The sequence below is a fragment of the Manis javanica genome, chromosome 2 (genome assembly GCF_040802235.1).
Source record: "Manis javanica isolate MJ-LG chromosome 2, MJ_LKY, whole genome shotgun sequence".
NCBI lineage: Eukaryota > Metazoa > Chordata > Mammalia > Pholidota > Manidae > Manis > Manis javanica.
In genome coordinates, this window is record NC_133157.1 from 36550399 (window position 1) to 36570604 (window position 20206).

General features: G+C 39.3%; 1 protein-coding gene and 1 long non-coding RNA gene across 3 annotated transcripts in view; one reads left to right on the forward strand and one right to left on the reverse strand.

Annotated features, from left to right (window-relative positions):
* Positions 1-2126: 2126 nt before the first annotated feature.
* Positions 2127-20042, reverse strand: LOC108395375 (uncharacterized). Its single transcript, XR_001852651.3, has 3 exons — positions 19893-20042; positions 18164-18263; positions 2127-13681 (listed from the first exon to the last, which is right to left on the reverse strand). It is a non-coding gene; the product is annotated as an uncharacterized lncRNA (long non-coding RNA).
* The window catches only part of UBAP2 (ubiquitin associated protein 2), a 146055-nt gene continuing 145637 nt past the window's right edge, over positions 19789-20206 (forward strand). The window contains exon 1 of one of the 2 annotated variants that reach the window (XM_037009826.2): positions 19789-19955. The gene's annotated coding sequence lies outside the window, so the exon portion shown is untranslated. Of the gene's footprint in view, positions 19956-20011; positions 20145-20206 lie in introns of those variants that run through there. The other variant, XM_037009823.2, reaches the window with a different exon arrangement.

The window sequence follows — 20206 nt, forward strand, 5'->3', positions numbered from 1 at the left end:
TAACTTGCTTCTGAGAATCTTGATTGCACCCCAGGCTCCTGTGGCTTTGGGAAAGGGAGGTGGACAGGTGAGGGAGGAGGAGACAGGATACAGCCAAAGGGAATTGTGAAGTCTGGAGATCCCTGGAGAGGGAACTTTACTCTGAGGAAAGAGAAGGTCCCCCAGGCTTCCCTGAACTCCCACCAATCTCACAGGTTCTAGAACAGAAACTCCAGCACCTCTCTTCCTCTCCTCTAGGTAGTACCACTTCGGATCCTCCAGGAGGGTGCGCTGTCGGAGACTCTTCCCTGCCAACACTATCATGTCTGTCTCCAAGAGCAGCCATATCCATGGCCAGGCCTCACCCTCTGTGAACTAGACTCAGGCTCCTTGAGGCCAAGGCCTGAGCTGTTGTCTGAATCTCCACCAGGTGTGTGGAGTCAGTGTTGGACAGAAAAGCAGAGCAGGCCCTGGAAACTTCCGTCCACCTATCCAGCCTTCTGTTTCCATCAGTATGTGACAGTTCAGTGCCCTAACTCACAGCTTTCTTGGCTCCTACTGTATCTTAAATTCCTGGTGGTGGCTCACTGTGTTGCACACTTTAAGGCCAAATTATGAGGCACAAACAGCATTGTCTGAAATGTCAGTAAATAAATTGATGATAGGTATGCTTCCTTGTACCCCTCTAGATCTGCTTTCCATCCTACCCAGTGCCCTTGTTTGGTTTCTTACCAACAGGCTTCCAAGTCCTCTGGCTTCTGGTTAAGTTGAGCCAAGGAAGACTAGAAGGAAGGAGGAGAAGGAGGTGAGATTGTTTAGCCCCATCACACACCCCACCTTCCTAAAAGCAGGGTCTGCATAGACCCATCAGGTAGTCTTCCATACACTGTCTGCTCCCTTCCTGTTGTCCCCTCAGGTCCAGTAGTGATCAAGTTTCCCACTATTCCTGGCCCAGGGGAACTACACCATCTCTCTTTGCCTTTCCTTTATTAAACTCTACTCAATTATCCGTTGTTTCTTGCTGGGACCCTGACAGATAGGATAGGTACCCCTGAGGTATATGAAACACCACCTCACCTAGTTGCATCACTTGTCTGTAGGATCTTGACAAGTTACCCAACCTCTCTGAGCTTTGGTTTCCTCATATGCAAAACACTACTGGGAAAGGAGGGGTGTCCTGAAGTCACTTTCAGCTCTTTGAATCTTTGGTTCTAAGGTGATAAGTAGTGTAGCTCTTACAGAATTCAACCAGGAGAATAATGGGCCCAAATGGAACAATATGCAGAATTATTGTTTGGCATTTGGGTGTAGGGTTTAGGGGATTACCCCAGAGTTAAGAGTTGGTAGGGAAAAAGCCAAGAAATATCTCCATGTGTGCTACATGGGTATTTATTTCAAACATGGTTCATTCCAATAAATTATCCAGAGTTGTTGTAGGAATCAACTTTTATCTTCGGTTCTGTTAGAAAATATAGGAAAAATCTCTTTCTCCTGGTGTTCTTAATCTATTTCTATTAGTCTAGTCTCTCTTTGTATTGGTTTACTTCTTTTTATTTCTTTGTTTTGCTCCATTAAAAAAGGAGAAAAGAAGGCATTTCTTTCAGCATCTGTGTGGTAGGGGAGAATCAGAAAGTTCCTAACAAAGGCACCTGGCACTCATTGAAAGAGGCAGCCAGAACTGACCAGTGCCTGGAGCTGCCAGATGCTGAAATTTTTTAGCCCCAGAAATGTTTTTCCAGGCTGAGACCAAGGCTGATAACTTATGTTTTTATTTTTATTGAAGTATAGTTGATGTACAATATTATTGGTTTCAAGTGTGCGACATACTGATTTGCACAGGTATATACATTATTAAATGCTCATCTCAACTAGTGTAGTTACTGTCTGTCAACATAGAAAGGTGTTACAGAACTACTGACTATATTCTCTATGCTGTACTGATAATTAATGTTAACTTTACACTTTAGACTGAATCCACCTGGCTGTTGCTTGCACCACTGTTTCTGGGAGAAACAAACAATAAACATACATAATATAATCTGAAGTCTTAAGGACTAGGAAAAAATAAGGCAGGGCCTAGTGGCCTCAGAGTGTGAGGGGAATGTGCTATTCTGGATGGGCAGGGAACATCTCTACAATGAGGTTAGCAATTGAGCAGCGACCTGACTAAACTGAGGGAGTGAACCATATGGAGTGTCTCAAGTAGAGGAGCCAGCATTGTGAGGTGGGAAGGTACTTGTGTGTTCAGGGAGCAGCAAAAAAGCTGATTTGACTGGACCCTGGTAAGCCAGTGGGGAGCAGTAGATTGAGATCCATAAAGTGGAGAGAGGAGCTTGGAGGCCAATGGTAGAGACTTTGAGGTCTATTCTACTCTGAAAGTCTGTAAGCATTAGATACTTTTACAGGGTGGGGAGCAAGGATGTGAATGCGGGGAAGCTGGGGACCAGTCGGGAGGTGAGAGATGATACGGCTTAGAACAAGGAGGCAGGAGTGGAGTTGATGAGAAGTTAGATTTTAGATGTATTTTGAAATCTACAACTGGAAATGGTAATGTGTTGGATGTGGGGTGTGAGACAAAGAGATGAGTCAAGGATGACTCCAAAGATGACTCCTGAGCAACTGGAAGAATTAAATACCTTTTACTTGAAAGAAATCAAAATGTGGTTGGGGGAGGGTAGGTTGGGAGCCATGATGGAAATTTATTGGTTAGAGGCTTGAATTAACTTTTTGGGGGTGATGAAGATATTCTATGTTTTGACTTTGTGGTTGCCTTGCTGAATATTTACTATTCTGCATTTTATTTTTCATAAATTATACCTAAAACACACACACACACACCACTAGAAATGATCATTTATTGATACAAGACTGAAGAATAAAGAGGTTTACTTTAAAGATTACACATAAGTGGGAATGGTATCCATCTGGAAGCTGTTGCAATCCAAGGCTATTTTGGGGGTGGTCCTCCCATCTCATGGGGTCTTTGCATCTCCCTATGCCTTTGCACCTCCATCACTTTCTTATGCCTTGACAGTCAACAAAGCAAGCACCAATTTGTACCATTTGCTGATTTCTGTGACATAAATATTCCCTCCATATTGTACTTCAAACTACAGGATATATCAAGCTACAATACAATCAAGATGCAATACAATCTGGAGGTGGTAGAGTGAAGTAGTGGAGAATACAGACAACAGCACATAAATTTAATCTCACTGGGCCTGTTTTCTCATCTGTAAAATGAGATAATACTAATACATCAGGTTCTTATGACAATTAAATGAATTATATGAAAAGCACTTAGAGCAGTATCCAGCATTACATAATTTAAACTGTTATTAGTTCTGTTATTTATTAATTTATCATGTGACCTTGGGCAAGACTCTTCTCTCCTTGGGTTCAGTTGTCTGTTAAAACAGTTTACAAAACTCAGGGAAACATTTACTTACATTTATCAGATTTATATAAGGATAGAGGTTAACAGCCAAATGAAGAGGTACCTAGGGCAAGGTCCAAAAGGGTGCTGAATGTTAGGGTGGAACTGGAGTGCCCCACCTTCCTGGCAGACAGGTGCGTTCACCATACCAGCTCATCAAATCTTTCCTGAGGCTGATGGGTAGGGCTAAAAATTTTAACTCTCTAATCACTCTGTCTTTCTGGTGACCAGCCCTATCCTGCTGCTATGTAGAGACCCCTACCTTATCATTTCATTAGCATAACTCAGGTAGGAGAGAAAGAGCTTGTTATTAATCACAAAAGACAGTCCTATCACTTAGGAAATTATAAGGTTTTTAGAAGCTCTGTGCCAGGAACCATGGATATATATATATATATTTGTTCTTACACAATAGAGGAAGGCAAAAGTGTAGGAACTTCATCAGTGAAGTGAGCAACTTCCATACTGAATTGAATAATAGCTTTTGAATACTGGAAATACAGTTAATTTTTTCTGGTATTCACAATGTAACACTACAGACATGGCATAGTTTTAATTAGCATTATTAACATTTTCTCCATCATTTTCTTAAATGTAGACAATGAGCAAAACAAGACCTGATTTTTAGCATTTCCTGATTTCTCTGGCATAAATACTCCCACCATATTATACTTCAGGCTCTTGATCAGCATATCACTAGATGTGAGTTAGGATGAAATGCATAGTAGTACATCATTATATGGTTTTCCAACATGCAGATACAATAGATAGTGATAAAATTATTAGAAGACAATGAGTTTGATTACCTTTATTTTTAATATAATTTAATGTGAACTTTATATAATTTATTTTTGACAACTTGCAAAATTCTTGCAAATTTAGCAGTTGGCTTTCATGAACCCACATCAGCCAGCTCCAGCACATCCTAGTTTTCTTAGCAGATTAAGCTCCATGAAAATGCCTGACACATATGTACTCAATAAATGCTTCTTGAATAAATGAATGAAGGTAATTTTAGTAGAGTTTAGTTCCTTGCTACCTAATAACTTGACTAAATTAATTTGGGTTGGGGGGGCAATAAAGGGGGTGGGCACTCTCTGAGCTGTTGTCAGGCTCTTTTACCTTGTTTAAGGAAATCTGGGAGGGGTTTGGATACAGGGGGTAACTCGGCAGGTAAAAACCTTTCTTCCAGAGTGGGGCAAATTACCTTTGAAACTGAAATCAGTCAAAGGGAAAAATAAAGTGGGAGAAACCCATTTATCACTTACAAGGAGTCATCCACTTCTGCTCTGTGGGTAAAATTGTAACATATCCAGAGTATCTCACCTGGCTTTAGTTGATTTGCATATCCTCAGGAGTGGAGAGAAGTTCATTGCCATGTCAATGGTAATTACCTGGGCAACTGAGGGCGTGTCTGAACCTGAGAGTTTAAAGGGAGGGGCTGGCTGGCTGGCTTGCTTGCTTCTTCAGGAGCAGAGACGGCCCTGGACTGCAGTTTGTAAGCAATAAACAGGTTTTAAACTTTATTTCTCCCTTTGACTGATTTTGGGTTTTGCCCTGGGATTTCCTCTCCCCGGACTTACGTCTGGTGGCAAGCGGCAGGGTGCCTCTCAACCCCAAATCTGTCAATGGGTACTACCTTTAGGAGGGCTGCTCCTGTGGATGGTGGGGAGGCCCCAGGGGATACAGTGGCAGGGGGTGCCGCTTCACCTGTTATCCCCCCAGCTGTGGGGCTTCCAAGTAGGGAACCCCTAGTGGGGAATTGGCCTAGGGTAAAGTACCTCCTAGAGGGATGGGGCCTTCCCCAGAACTGGGGAACACGGAGAGCTGCAGAATTATCTGGAAAGAAAAAAGGAATTGACATATCTGTTTCCGTGCTAGATTATGAAAGCCATACAGATAGAATCTGATTCATTGTCTCCTATCACCTAATATAGCCTCAAGCATTTAGTTAGTAGACAGCAATAACTGTCTTTAGGAGGAAGAGCCTTGGGAAAGGACAGCATAACAGCTAATCTCTCTGAGTCTCAGATCCTCCTTTTTAAAATAAAGATAATGTTTGCTTGCCTGCTGGGAAGCTGAAGTTGATGAGCTCACAAATCATTTCCCAGATCCATGACATACTTCTCAATTTTCCCTAGAGCAGAGCCCTTTTTCAGAAATGTTGAGAAGCACTGTGTGGTTTTATCCTTCAAAAGGCATTTGAGCTTAAAGAACATAACAGGTGTGGCCATTCTGTCCCTGCAAAAGGCCATAGTGAACTATCTTTGGCCTGCTACAGGGTGCAAGCTGCTAGGAGATTAGTGTTTGGGTGGGGGAATGTCAGGGAAGGCCTGGACTGAACAGGTTGTTAAGCCCCCTCCTTGCCTCCCTAGTGTGCTGTGGGAGGTGCACTTTCTTCCACAGCCACCCTGGGAATTATCCTCATCAGAGTAGATTTCTGGTAATTACCATGTGTACATTTTGCAAAGCTCAATAGGAAAGTTCTGCTTAAGTTTACTCAGTAATTTGAAATTGACATGCAAGTGAGTGTTCAGGGAAAATACTCTTTCTTTAGTGACCAAAGCTGGCCCGCCTTCAAGTTGGCAGAACTGGTGCCATATCTATGAGTAGAGGATCTGAGGGGGTGGCCTCCTCATCTAAAATATCCACCTCTCCACCTGTCATTCCACCATTAGAGCTTAATTCCTCAGTGCCTGTAGGAGGTTTTTCTGCCTCTAGAGGCCCTACCAACATTCCAGTTTCTCTGGAAAAAGCATTTTAGCTGGGATTAGTAATAGGAGGAAATAAATTTCTTAGCCTTGCATTCAAGATAATATACAATCAGATACTACTGATCTCTGTAACTTTACCTTCCACTACATTGATCCTAAAGACGTTTTCCTTCAGCCAACTTGTCTTTGAGCCTACCTTGCTTTTATTTCTCTTCTGCCTGTTGGCCACACAATTTGCCTTGCCTGGCATTCCTGCCTGCCTGGTATAGATTGGCCACCCAGCTTCCCTTAGTCTGTTTAACTTCCCTTTCTCAGTATGTGTTTATTTATCACCTATTACAGTGAAGCACTATGTCAGAGATGTTTTTTTTCTCTCTTCACAGCACCCAGACAGAGCTGTGCCCATAGTGGGCATACAATAAGCCAGAGGTCAGACTTACCTCATATTCCTTTTATCTCTAGAATCTGCTAAATTCTATTTGGGATATACAGATAGGTGTGAATAGCATCTCCCATAAGCAAATAGAAGTGCAAACCAGAATTTTACAAGGTAATAGTGAAAGCATCACTCTTCATTTTTAAAATATTTATTGAGTATGCTCACTATGAGCTAAATTCTGTACCAGGTGCTAGAAATACAGACATAAAAAGACATAGACCCTGTCTCAAAAAGTTTCAAGTCCAATGAGGAGAAACTAACAGCAGCACTAATGATGTGGGAGTAAATAAAGCACCACGTTTGGAGTTAGGGACACCTGGGTTTGAATCGTAACTCTGCAACTTGGTAACAGTAGGATTTTGCATTAAGTCTTTCTGAGGGTTGATGATGATGATAAAAATAATACTTGAAAATCTCTGTGGGAAAGTAAAAGTAATTTTTGTAAAACATCTTACACTGGGCCTGGCACTTCACAAGTGCTCAAAAAATATTAGGTTTCCTTCCCTTCTCTTTAAACCACAGCATGTAATGAGTTCCTTCTCTGAGTATCATGAGGGAATTTAGAACAAGAACAAGATGGGATTTTCTGCCAATCTATAGTCTGTTTGATTAGCAAGATGCACACATATGAAGAGTTAATAATATTGTGAGACTGGGAGGATTAATGAAGCCTGTGATTCCCTGGAGAGGAGGTGAGATCTGCATTATGGAAAGGTAGTTGCTGGGGGATGTGAGGGTACAGAGTCATGAAGGTCTTGGTATGCAGAAGTGGAGGGGCTCCAATGGGTAGGAAAGAGCAATAAAGTAGGACAAGTAGGATGAACCAGATTATGGGGGCTTTGAGAAGTAGGCAGAGTTATTTTATTCTTGTTTTCAAAGCGCAATGTTGAGTTTTGAACAGAGGAGTGGCATGCTTTTTAAGTGTAATTTCTCTATGTATTTACAATGCCCTCACTCTATAAAAGATGGACATGCAAAAAATTTTTAAGGAGCTATTGATGTTAAGTGAGGTCTTTGACCTTGAGGACCACTTAGGTACAAGGTTGTAGGGGTGAGGATTCTATTCTTTTATTTTTATTTTGGTATCATTAATCTACAATTACATGAAGAACATTATGTTTACTAGGCTCCCCCCTTCACCAAGTCCCCGCCACAAACCCCACTACAGTCACTGTCCATCAGCATAGTAAGATGCTGTAGAATCACTACTTGATGCTCAGCCCTCCCTGTGCACCCCCATTATACATGCTAATTGTAATGCCCCCTTTCTTTTTCCCCACCCTTATCGCTCCCTTCCCACCCATCCTCCTCAGTCCCTTTCCCTTTGGTAACTGTTAGTCCATTCTTGGGTTCTGTGATTCTGCTGCTGTTTGTTCCTTCAGTATTTCTTTGTTCTTATACTCCACATAAGAGTGAAATCATTTGGTACTTGTCTTTCTCCGCCTGGCTTATTTCACTGAGTATAATACCCTTTGGCTCCATTCATGTTGTTGCAAATGGTAGGATTTGTTTTCTTCTTATGGCTGAATAATATTCCATTGTGTATATGTACCACATCTACTTTATCCATTCATCTACTGATGGACACTTAGGTTGTTTCCATTTCTTGGCTATTGTAAATAGTGCAGTGATAAACATAGGGGTGCATCTGTCCTTTTCAAACTGGGCTGCTGTATTCTTAGGGTAAATTCCTAGAAGTGGAATTCCTGGGTCAAACGGTATTTCTATTTTGAGCTTTTTGAGGAACCTCCATACTGCTTTCCACAATGGTTGAACTAATTTGCATTCCCACCAGAAGTGTAGGAGGGTTCCCCTTTCTCTGCAACCTTGCCAACATTTGTTGTCTGTTGTCTTTTGGATGGTGGCGATCCTTACTGGTGTGAGGTGATATCTCATTATGGGTTTAATTTGCATTTCTCTGATGACAAGCGATGTGGAGCATCTTTTCATGTGTCTATTGGCCATCTGAATTTCTTCTTTGGAGAACTGTCTGTTCAACTCCTCTGCCCATTTTTTAATTGAATTCTTTGCTTTTTGTTTGTTGAGGTGCGTGAGCTCTTTATATATTTTGGATGTCAACCCTTTATTGAATCTGTCATTTATAAATATATTCTCCCATACTGTAGGATGCCTTTTTGTTCTATTGATAGTGTCCTTTGCTGTACAGAAGTTTTTCAGCTTGATATAGTCCCATTTGTTCATTTTTGCTTTTGTTTCCCTTGCCCAGGGAGATATGTTCATAAAGAAGTTGCTCATGTTTATGTCCAAGAGATTTTTGCCTGTTTTTTTCTAAGAGTTTTATGGTTTTATGACTTACATTCAGGTCTTTGATCCATTTTGAATTTACTTTTGTGTATAGGGTTAGATAGTGATCCAGTTTCATTCTCTTACATGTAGCTGTCCAGTTTTGCCAGCACCAACTGTTGAAGAGGCTGTCATTTCCCCATTGAATGTCCATGGCTCCTTTATCGTATATTAATTGACCATATATGTTTGGGTTAATGTCTGGAGTCTCTATTCTGTTCCACTGGTCTTGGGTCTGTTCTTGTGCCAGTACCAAATTGTCTTGATTACTGTGGCTTTGTAGTAGAGCTTGAAGTTGGGTAGCGAGACCCACCCCCACTCTTTATTCCTCCTCAGGATTGCTTTGGCTATTCGGGGTCTTAGGTGGTTCCATATGAATTTTTGAACTATTGTTCCAGTTCATTGAAGAATGCTGTTGGTAATTTGATAGGGATTACATTGAATCTGTAGATTGCTTTGGGCAGGATAGCCATTTTGACGATATTAATTCTTCCTAGCCAAGAGCATGGGATTAGTTTCCATTTGTTAGTGTCCTCTTTAATTTCTCTTAAGTGTCCTGTAGTTTTCAGGGTATAGGTCTTTCACTTCCTTGGTTAGGTTTATTCCTAGGTATTTTATTCTTTTTGATGCAATTGTGAATGGAATTGCTTTCCTGATTTCTCTGTTAGTTCATTGTTAGTGTATAGGAAAGCAACAGATTTTTGTGTATTAATTTTGTATCCTGCAACTTTGCTGAATTCCAGTATTAGTTCTAGTAGTTTTGGAGTGGAGTCTTTAGGGTTTTTTTATGTACAATATCATGTCATGTGCAAATAGTAACAGTTTAACTTCTTCTTTACCAATCTGGATTCCTTGTATCTCTTTGTCTTGTCTAATTGCCATGGCTAGGACCTCCAGTACTATGTTGAGTAACAGTGGGTAGAGTGGGCATCCCTGTCTTGTTCCTGATCTCAGAGGATTCTATTCTTCATCAGACATGGACATCCCTAGCTCTACTTCCCTAACTATGGAATTACCAGAATTAAAATAATCTCTTCCAAGGGGAAGGAAGGCTATTTTTTGCCAGTCCCTCTTCCTTTTCAGCAGAACTCTAATAAGCAACTGTATGAGTTTGCTAGCACTACTGTAAGACAGTACCACAGAAGGGATGGCGTGAACAACAGAAATCTATTTTCTCATAGTTTTGGAGGTTACAAGTCCAAAATCAAGATGTTGGCAGGGTCGTTATTTTCTGAGGCTTCTTTGGCTTATAGATGGCTGCCTTCTCTCTTGGTCTTTTCTCTTTGTCTCCCTCTGTGTCCAGACATCAGTCAATTTGAATTACTGCTCACCCCCATGGCCTCATTTAACCTTAGTTACCTCTTTAAAGACATTTTCTCCAAATTACAGTCACATTCTGTAGCACTAGGGTTTAGGACTTCAGCATATGTATTTGACAGGGACATAAGTCATCACAAAACACCTCCTAGAAATTCAGTCCTTGCTGATAAGTTATTATATTCATACAGTTTGGATTCTTCTCAGGGAATATAGCTTTCAATATCCCAGCTCTAAGTAGTTTGTTTAATCATTTTTTAAATTATGAAGAACTGAGTATTAAAGCAATTTGAAAATACAGAAGTGAAAATGGGCGAATGTTGCTTATAATCCCATTACTTAAATATGGCCCATCTTAATATTCTTCTTATGTATTTGCAGTCTCTTTCCTACACATAATATACTTACATAGTTATATTCAGTCAGTGATTTGGTTTTGTTTTTTTATACACAACAGTACCAGGCAAGCATTTTCCCATGTCCTGGGAATATAAATATTATAAAGTCTGCCTAATATGGGATCTAGGAAGAATGTCATAATTTACTTAACGATTCCTCTATAGTCAGACAATGTAAGGTGTTCCCAGTATTTTGCTTTCATACAGCTGTGAGAAATGCCTTTATCTGCATAAAAAGTTTTTTTTCCATATTTGAAATTATTTCCTTAGTGTAGAGTACCAGAATTGCTTTGGATGAAGGGGTTTTAATATATTACAAGTTTTGCTTTCCAAAGGTTTATGCCAATTTATAGTCCTATTAGCCAAATAAGAGAATAACTCTTTTATTAAACACTGATTACCACTGGGTGGCATCATTATTTTTATTCTTGATTAATTTGGTAGGCAAAATGCATGTTATTGCTATAACTTCCATTGAACAAGTTGTTAGAGAGGCAAAATATTTTCCCGTGTTTGTTGATTAGCTATGTTCCTTTTTTAGGAATTATTGGTATGCTTTGTCCATTTAGCTACAAAAATTTCAGTGTTCTTATAAATTTGTATGAGTTTTTATTAATGGTGAAAATATTAATCATTGAAAAATTAATTGGGTTGTTTTTCCACACTACCTACTGTTTGCCTTTTAATTTTTTTTAATGCTAGAAATATTTTATATTTAACAGTAGTTTTATCTGTTGATTATTTCCTTCCTGCTTCTCCATGGCTTAGACAACCATTTCTGTTTTCTTCAAACTTTTCAATTAAAAAAATTTTTTTTTGACACCTTTATATAGAGTAGCAACCTGATTTAGTGGAAAGGGCATGGGCTTTGTAGTCAAACTTTAGAATCCTGGTTCTGCTATTTAATGTGTCCTCTCCTGTTTGTTATTCTGTAAAATTAAAATACTTTTCTGCAACCCTGTAATGGGGATTAAAAAAAGATGGACATATATATTGTACTGTACGTATCAGACAATAAATGTTAGTTTTACCCCCTTATCTTTAAATCATTTTGGTACAATGAGTACACTGTGGCTCTAAATCTTTCCTCCAGTTTGTTAATACATTGTCTCCCTACTTACTTTTATCTGCAGGAAAAGAATCTGTGTTCTTATGAGTTGACAGCAAGCACATTCTTGTCATGGTAGCAGATGTTTGTAAAGTCTAACTTAGACTGTTTAATTTTTTTCTGTCCCTCTGTGTCTTTTTCTGAAGGTTCTTCCTGGCACCCTTATGCTAAGAAATATGTATTTTGAAATGGGGATATTGTAGCTCCAATATTTTAGGTATAACAAATTGGAGACTATGGTAATAGACTTATGATAAATTGTTTTATTACCCCAAAACAGTGTCTTCCCACTTTGGCCTGGATTCTTCATTCTGATTGATACAGATGATATATGATATCCTATATTAAGGTCCATGTATTTTCAGCCACTACAGGCAAGTCTCTTTTGAAAAAAATAGAAAGAGAACCTGAAAGAGAACTAACATTATTATTGGATATTAGTGATGCCAGGGTTCTTGTTTGAGGAGTCAAAGAATGAACTTAGCAAACACCCAAGGTAGGAAAGCCAGGGAAAGGCTTTTATTGAGAGATACATCAAGAGGACAGAGCTCTGGCTGGTGCCAGGAGGGGACAAGAGAGTCCCTAGTAGTGTGTTGTCTAGAGGTTTTATAGGCAGTTCAGAATTTTTGGGAAAGTGAAAAAAAAGGCTTAGGGATGTGGACTTGTTAAGTGGTCCCTGAATATTTAGAATTAACACAAACAACTTCCTGCTCTGATTTTTCCCTGAGAAACCAGCATTTTGGTCTGGGAGCATATCAAACAAGGCCGCCTGCCCAGCCCCCAAGGTGGGCTGAGGTATTGTTTGCTAAGGAGTAAGTTAAGAATCTTAGTTCTGAAGTTCCTGGGTGTTAAAATGCAATCTTATCTTTAAGGTGGACTCCTTCTTGCCTTTTAGTATGTTGTTTATGCCTTTGCCATTATTCATTGTGCAGACTGCAAGTCACTTCATCAGGTCTGAAGGAGGAAAGACAACACACAGGCCTGGGCCTTTCAACATGCTTAAGTGAATCTTATGATTACAAATGATTAGCATAATAAAAACATGTGATCTGATCTCCCTGAAGAATGACTCTAGAGCTTAATGTTTAACACAGAGTTTTGATAGGGGGGCTTCCTTGCATGTAGTTACATTGCTCTGACTGTAAATACCCTGCCTTGCTTTCTCCGGAGGCCGTCACCCTACTCTGACTACACCCCATGGTCCCTGTCTCGTTAGTACTAGCTAGTATTTATTGAGCACTTACTATGTGCCAGACAATGTTCTAAATATTTTGCTTGAATTAACTCAGTATTTTTCAACCTGCAAATCTAGATGCATTTCTGGGCTGGGAAATCAGGTTAGTAGTTTGTGAGCAGCTGTTTTTTTAAACTTATTTTTGAAAAAATTGAAATAATAATTATTTGAAATAATTTAAAAGAAAGTTTCTATATACTCTTCATTTAGCTTCTCTGCATGTTAACATCTTATACAATCGTGGTAAGAAATGAATACTAGTACAAAACTTTTAACCAAACTGCAGACTTTATTTGTATTTCCACACTTTTCCCATTTATGCCACTTTTCTATCCTAGGATTCAAACCAAGACACTGGAGTGAATTTAGTTGAAATGTCTCCGTAGTCTCTTCTGATCTGTATCAGTTTCTCAGTTTTTTTCTTGTTCCTTATGACTGATACATTTGAAGAGTACTGGGCAAGTGTTTTGTACAATGGGCCTCAGTTTGGGTTTGTCTGCTGTTTTCTTATGATTATGCTCAGAGGATGAATTTTTGGGAAGAATGACACGGAGGTGATATGCCCTTCACATTGCCTCACTACCAGGTTGTACATGATATCATATAACTTCTTACTCTGCTGTTGACTTTGATCAGTTGGTTAAGGTGATGTCTGTTAAATCTCCACATTGTAAAGTTACTTTTCCTGTTCCATTCTCTATTTGTTAGACATGAGTTATGAAGTTGAGCCCACATTCAAGGGGGAGGGAATCCTGAAGGGAGGAGTATAAAACAATTAGTTAAAACACCACAGTAATCTCTTAGAACACCTTTGGATTTACCATGAAAATTAATAAAAACAAAAGAAAACAACTAAAAACCCACCATAGTAATTCATAAACATTTTGAGGGATATACTCTGAGACTATGTAAATAGAATTTCTCCTTAAACTTTTCCTCACTTATTTTATTATTCATTGGTACAACAATTTCTGTGGCATATCTAAAGGTGATTTTTAAATTTCATTCTTTTTATGTTTATTAACTGGAATTCTTATATAAGAAAGAGTTGTCTCTTCTATTTATTCATTCATCTATCTACATCAGCATTGGCTAATGGACATTTATTTTATTCTTTGAGTTAGAGCCAAATATTATAATTATTTTCTTGCTCAAATTGTTCCATTTTTGGCTAGGAGAAACTATTTTTTTAGAAAGCAGAAGTAGAATAGAAAACTATCAGAAGTGAATGAGCCATGATTATGTAAAATATTTACATTAAGGGATGTTAGATGAAAGATATACTGAAACTCTCAGAGTACATAAATATGGATATTATTTTGTAAAACATTTTAGTCATATATATAATATATATATATATGTGTGTGTGTATGTATGTGTTTCCTTTTGTGGGTTGCAGTCCAAAAGGATAAAAAGAAAAAAAAAAACCCAAACCCAATACTATAATTTAACACTTTCAGTCCTCTAGACAAATCTCTAAGGTAGTTATTATTATCCCCATTTTGCAGATGAGAAAACTAAGGCAGGAAAGCTTAAGTACCTTGCTGAAGGTCATGTCGGTTCTTCTAAAATAGGGGTTGGCAAACTTTTGTGTAAGGCCAGACAGTAAACATTTTATCCTTTCTGGCCATGTGGCTTCTATTACAAATATTCCCCCTTGCTATTGTAGCATGAAAGCAGCCATAGATAATACATAATGAAAAAGCATGGCTAAGTTACATAGAACTTAATAGACAATGAAATTGAATTTCTTATGTTTTGTATGCCATGAAAGAGTATTCTTTTGATTTTTTTAGCCATTTAAAGATGGCTAACCGTTCTTTTATTTTTGTTGTTTTTTTAATTAAGGTATTGATATATGCTTTTTTGAAGGTTTCACATGATCAACATTGTAGTTACTATATTCACCCATATTATCAAGTCCCCCTGACCCCACTGCAGTCACTGTCTATAAGCATAGTAAGATGCCACAGAGTCACTACTTGTCTTCTCTGTGCTCTACTGTCTTCCCTGTGACCCCCCCCACCCACATACCATGTGTGCCACTCATAATGCCCTTCAATCCTCTTCTCCCTTCCTCCCCACCTATCCTTCCCTACCCCTCCCCTTTGGTAACCACTAGCCCCTTCTTGGAGTCTGTGATCTGCTGCTGTTTTGTTCCTTTGGTTTTGCTTTGTTGTTATACTTCACAAATGAGTGAAATCATTTGGTACTTTTCTTTCTCCACCTGGCTTTTTTTCACTGAGAATACGCTCTAGCTCCATCCATGTTGTTGCAAATGGTAGGATTTGTTTTCTTCTTATGATTGAATAATATTCCATTGTGTATATGTATGACATATTTATCCATTCATCTACTGATGGATCTTAGGTTGCTTCTGTATCTTGGCTATTGTAAATAGTGCTGTGATAAACATAGAGGTGCATGCATCTTTTTGCATCTGGGATCTTGTTTTCTTTGGGTAAACTCCTAGGAGTGGGATTCCTGGGTCAAATGGTATTTCTAATTTAGTTTTTTGAGGAACCTCCATACTGCTTTCCACAATGGTTGAACTAGTTTACAGTCCCACCAGCAGTGTAAGAGAGTTCCCCTTTCTCTGCATCCTCACCAGCTAGTGTGAGGTGATATCTCATTGTTGCCTTAATTTGCATTTCCCTGATAATTAGTGATGTGGAGCATCTTTTCATGTGCCTGTTGGCCATATGAATCTCTCTGGAGAGGGGTCTGTTCATATCTTCTGCCCATTTTTTAATCGGGTTATTTGCTTTTTGGGTGTTGAGGCATGTGAATTTTTATATATTTTGGCTAACCATTTTTTTTTCTGATATTGTTAATGTACAATTATTTGAACATTATGGTTACTAGACTCCCCCTATTATCAAGTCCCCCCCACATACCCCATTACAGTCACTGTCCATCAGCATAGAAGAGTGCTATAGAATCATTACTTGTCTTCTCTGTATATACTGCCTTCCCCATATCCCCACCACCTACATTATGTGTGCTAATTGTAATGCTGCGTTTTATCCCTTATTCCTCTCTTCCCACCCATCCTCCCCAGTCCCTTTCCCTTTGGTAACTGTTAGTCCATTCTTGGGTTCTGTGAGTCTGCTGCTGTTTTGTTCCTTCAGTTTTTTATTTGTTATACTCCACAGATGAGTGAAATCATTTGATACTTGTCTTTCTCCACCTGGCTTATTTCACTGAGCATAATACCCTCTAGCTCCAGCCATGTTGTTGCAAATGGTAGGATTTGTTTTCTTCATATGGCTGAATAATATTCCATTGTGTATATGTACCACATCTACTTTATCCATTCATCTACTGATGGACACTTAGGTTGCTTCCATTTCTTGGCTATTGTAAATAGTGCTGTGATAAACATAGGAGTGCATATGTCTTTTTCAAACTGGGCTGCTGCATTCTTAGGGTAAATTCCTGAGAGTGGAATTCCTGGGTCAAACGGTATTTCTATTTTGAGTCTTTTGAGGAACCTCCATACTGCTTTCCACAATGGTTGAACTAATCTGCATTCCCACCAGCAGTGTAGGAGGGTTCCCATTTCTCCACATCCTCACCAACATTTATTGTTGTCTGTCTTTTTGATGCTATCTATCCTAACTGGTATGAGGTGATATCTCATTGTGGTTTTAATTTTCATCTCCCTGATGATTAGCGATGTGGAGCATCTTTTAATGTGTCTGTTGGCCATCTGAATTTCTTCTTTGGAGAAGTGTCTGTTCAGATCCTGTGCCCATTTTTTTATTGGATTATTTGCTTTGTTTGTTGAGGTGTGTGAGCTCTTTATATATTTTGGATGTCAACCCTTTATCCGATCTGTCATTTATGAATATCTCCCATACTTTAGGATGTCTTTTTGTTCTACTGATGGTATCTGTACAGAAGCTTTTTAGTTTTATATAATCCCACTTGTTCATTTTTGCTTTTGTTTCCCTTGCCCAGGGAAATATGTTCATGACAAAGTTGCTCATGTTTATGTCCAAGAGTTTTTTGCCTATATTTTTTTCTAAGAGTTTTATGGTTTCATGACTTACATTCAGGTCTTTGATCCATTTTGACCTTACTTTTGTGTATGGGGTTAGTAATAATCCAGTTTCATTCTCTTACATGTATCTGTCCAGGGCTAACCATTCTTAAATAGTGGGTTCTTGAAAAACCGGAAGTGGGCTGGATTTGGTCCATGAGTTGTAGTTTGCTGACTCTTGTTCTGAATCCAGGCCTTTCTGGATTCCTCTAGAACTGAAGCCTTAACCACTGACTAAGGCTATATAAGTACTGGTGTAACCAAATAAAGTTTTTTCTGGTAATATAGTTCCTTATAATTTTTATATTCCAATTATTTCTAAAGACTTTCATATGCAATATCTTGCATGAACCTGACAATGCCCAATAAGGTAAGCAGCAGAATTTAGTTCCTGTCTATTTATGAAGAAACAGGCTTAGGAAGGGCAAGTTGTTAATTAGGAGTATTACGAGGGAACTGGCCTTTTAGAGAAATGAGACACAACAGTGTTAGTAGGGAGTCTTTTTGGTTATTCCATACCAGTCTCACACAGTGGCTGAATTATTAACTGTTTGTTTACTGCTTTCACAGGCCAGCATGCCCACAGCTCAGCTGGCTTTGGGCATAAATATACCTCAGAAATGACGGTATACTGCCAAGTGTCATTGTCAGTGTATTAATTTTCAGCCAAGCAAAAGCACATATGGTCCTCTAGCCAATAATGCATTCACCCCCCTGGAGGAAAATATGAAAAGCTGAATTCTAATCAGAAGGTTGTTGGTGACATGGGACATACATTGGGCGATCTTGGGTAATCTTTATGACTAATAGGTATGGAGCACCAATCTCTATCCATTAAAGGCAGAGATCTGCCAAGGGGACCAAAGTGTTCCACATGCTGGTCACACCACCCTTTTCTCTGCATTGTGTACATTTTTGCTTCTTAAAGCTCACTTTTTTAACTAGACCATTCCCTCTCAGTTATTGCATTCTTTGGGCAGGGTATAATGCATTTGATTATGACCATTTATTTTACTTTGAGGGAGTAGATAAGATTTGAACTGATTCTAGAATTTAGTTTTATCTAGATTGTGAAAATCCTGCTTTGGAGTTTATACGCCTTGATTCTATCTTCCTAAACCTCAGCCACCTATTACTGATTCTGTCTGAAATGAGTCTCATCTAAGAAAAACTAATTTTACCCACCTACCTTATTGCCAGCCACGTGTGTAGAAAAATCGAAGCTTCTGAGAATTTCTCCAGTGTATTTTCCATTGCATTATGCTCTCACTTTAGTCTAGCCAAGTGCACTTAAGCAAACATAAACAGGTTAATTGGATGGTGATGTTCTTTGCAGTCACAGGATGTGAAATTAGCTTATCTCAGCCTGGCTGGAAAGGGGTGATTGTGGTATCCTATAGGGGAGACTACTGTGAGAGGAGAGTTCTATTGCATCTAGGTGGTAATAACTATAATTAGTGAGATTTTAGGACGTTGATGCCCTTATTTTCCTGATTCTAGTTCCTAGGTAGGATTTCTCCTTTGATAAATTACAATTTAATGAAAGCACCTAGCACAGTATGCCTGGTACAGAAAAGGTGGATATATTTTAATACAATAATAGAACAGGAAATAGAGGCCTGGAGAGGTGACATAGCTTGTACAGTGTCACACAGGTAACACATGGTCTCTGGTGTCTCCTTTCTTAATGTTAATCTTTAATTAAAACATCATTATCTGCCCTATATAAAAAAATTAAAATACAGATATAGTCGCTTTTGACTAGTACCCTCAATCACAGACCTCTTGCCCACCCTCAGCCACAGCTGCTGCTATCAGGTTTGTATGTATCCTTTCAGAACTGTTTTCTTGTGCTCTTTCCATTAAATCTTCACCTCTCAATGTTGATTGAACAGACCAGACACAATCCTGTGTAGAGATAATATCTACACATGAATGGTCATGACAATAAATTTTGTTAAAGGCATAGCCTGAGCATTCTCTGATCAATTCAGATGATAACAAGCTTCCCTTGAATTGGGCAAAACTCTTAAGGTTTCAATTGTTTTTCATCAAGTAGTTTAACCTACAGTCTACTAGTAACTAGCAAGTCAGTAATTAACATAGTGTCCTGCACAAAAATCAGGATATGCTAATTATCAAAAATACGTATATGGTGTGAATATAATTACTAATATTTATTGAGGGTTTACTTGCCAAGCAGGTTACTTTATTTACATAATCTCATTTAATTTTCACAACTTGAAGTGGTATTAACACAAAGGAGGGCTCCAATTAAGACAAAGCCTGCTGGACTCCAAAGTCTGTTTATCAAATCAGCCTGGGATACTGCCTTTGATGATCAAATAGGCCAGAAAATGAGAAAATGCTTTTAACGCTAAAACACTATGTTACAATTAAAAAACATTATTTCCTCTTTTATCCTGAATTGCTGCAGTTAAAACAGGTTAGATCTTTCTTGAGAAAAGGGTTATTACTTGTTTGGAGATAGAAAATCTGGTTTGGGTATTTTAGCCAGGAAACAACTGAACCGCTCTAACCCTTTATCATTAAAATAAGACAATCCTGTTTCAAAAGGTTTGCTAAGATTGAATAAAAATGGTTGTGTAAATGGCTGACATCGAGTAGGCATTCAATAAATGTTAATTCACGCAAAACGGGCTTGGGAACGCAGAATTCGATCCCACATTTAAGAAAACCTAAATCCCTGGGCTTTTTGAAGCGTGGTGCTGTTACCAAGGACAGCCGTTGGCGTTTTCCCGCGTGCGGGGCGGGGCGCGAGCCCGGGAACGTGTAGCGGAACCCCACCCACGGCCGGACTACATCTCCCAGCAGGAATCACGCTCAGCCACCTGGCCGGTGGCATCTACTGGTATGTCTCAGAAGCTAGCCGTATCCGCTTTCCATCTCGGCCTTACCTTCGTCACTAAGTCACAAACGCGACATCTATGAAACCTCCAGGGGAAGGCTGCGGTGCGGTGGTGAGTGACTTTGCTGTGCAGCAGGCCGGGAGTCGCAGTCAGCTCGTGCAAGGTTTGGGAGGCTAGGCTTTGCCCGGAGTGGGCGGGCCACATCACGTGACAGTAAGGCCGCAGGGGAGCGACTTTGTTGGGCCTTGTGAGGTCATCACAGCGTGACTAGGAGCTGCAGTTGTGAGCGTCCTGGATGCGGTGGGTAGTACTCCTAATAGTCCGAGTACCAGAAATACCAAAAATCTCTCCCGTATTTGCTC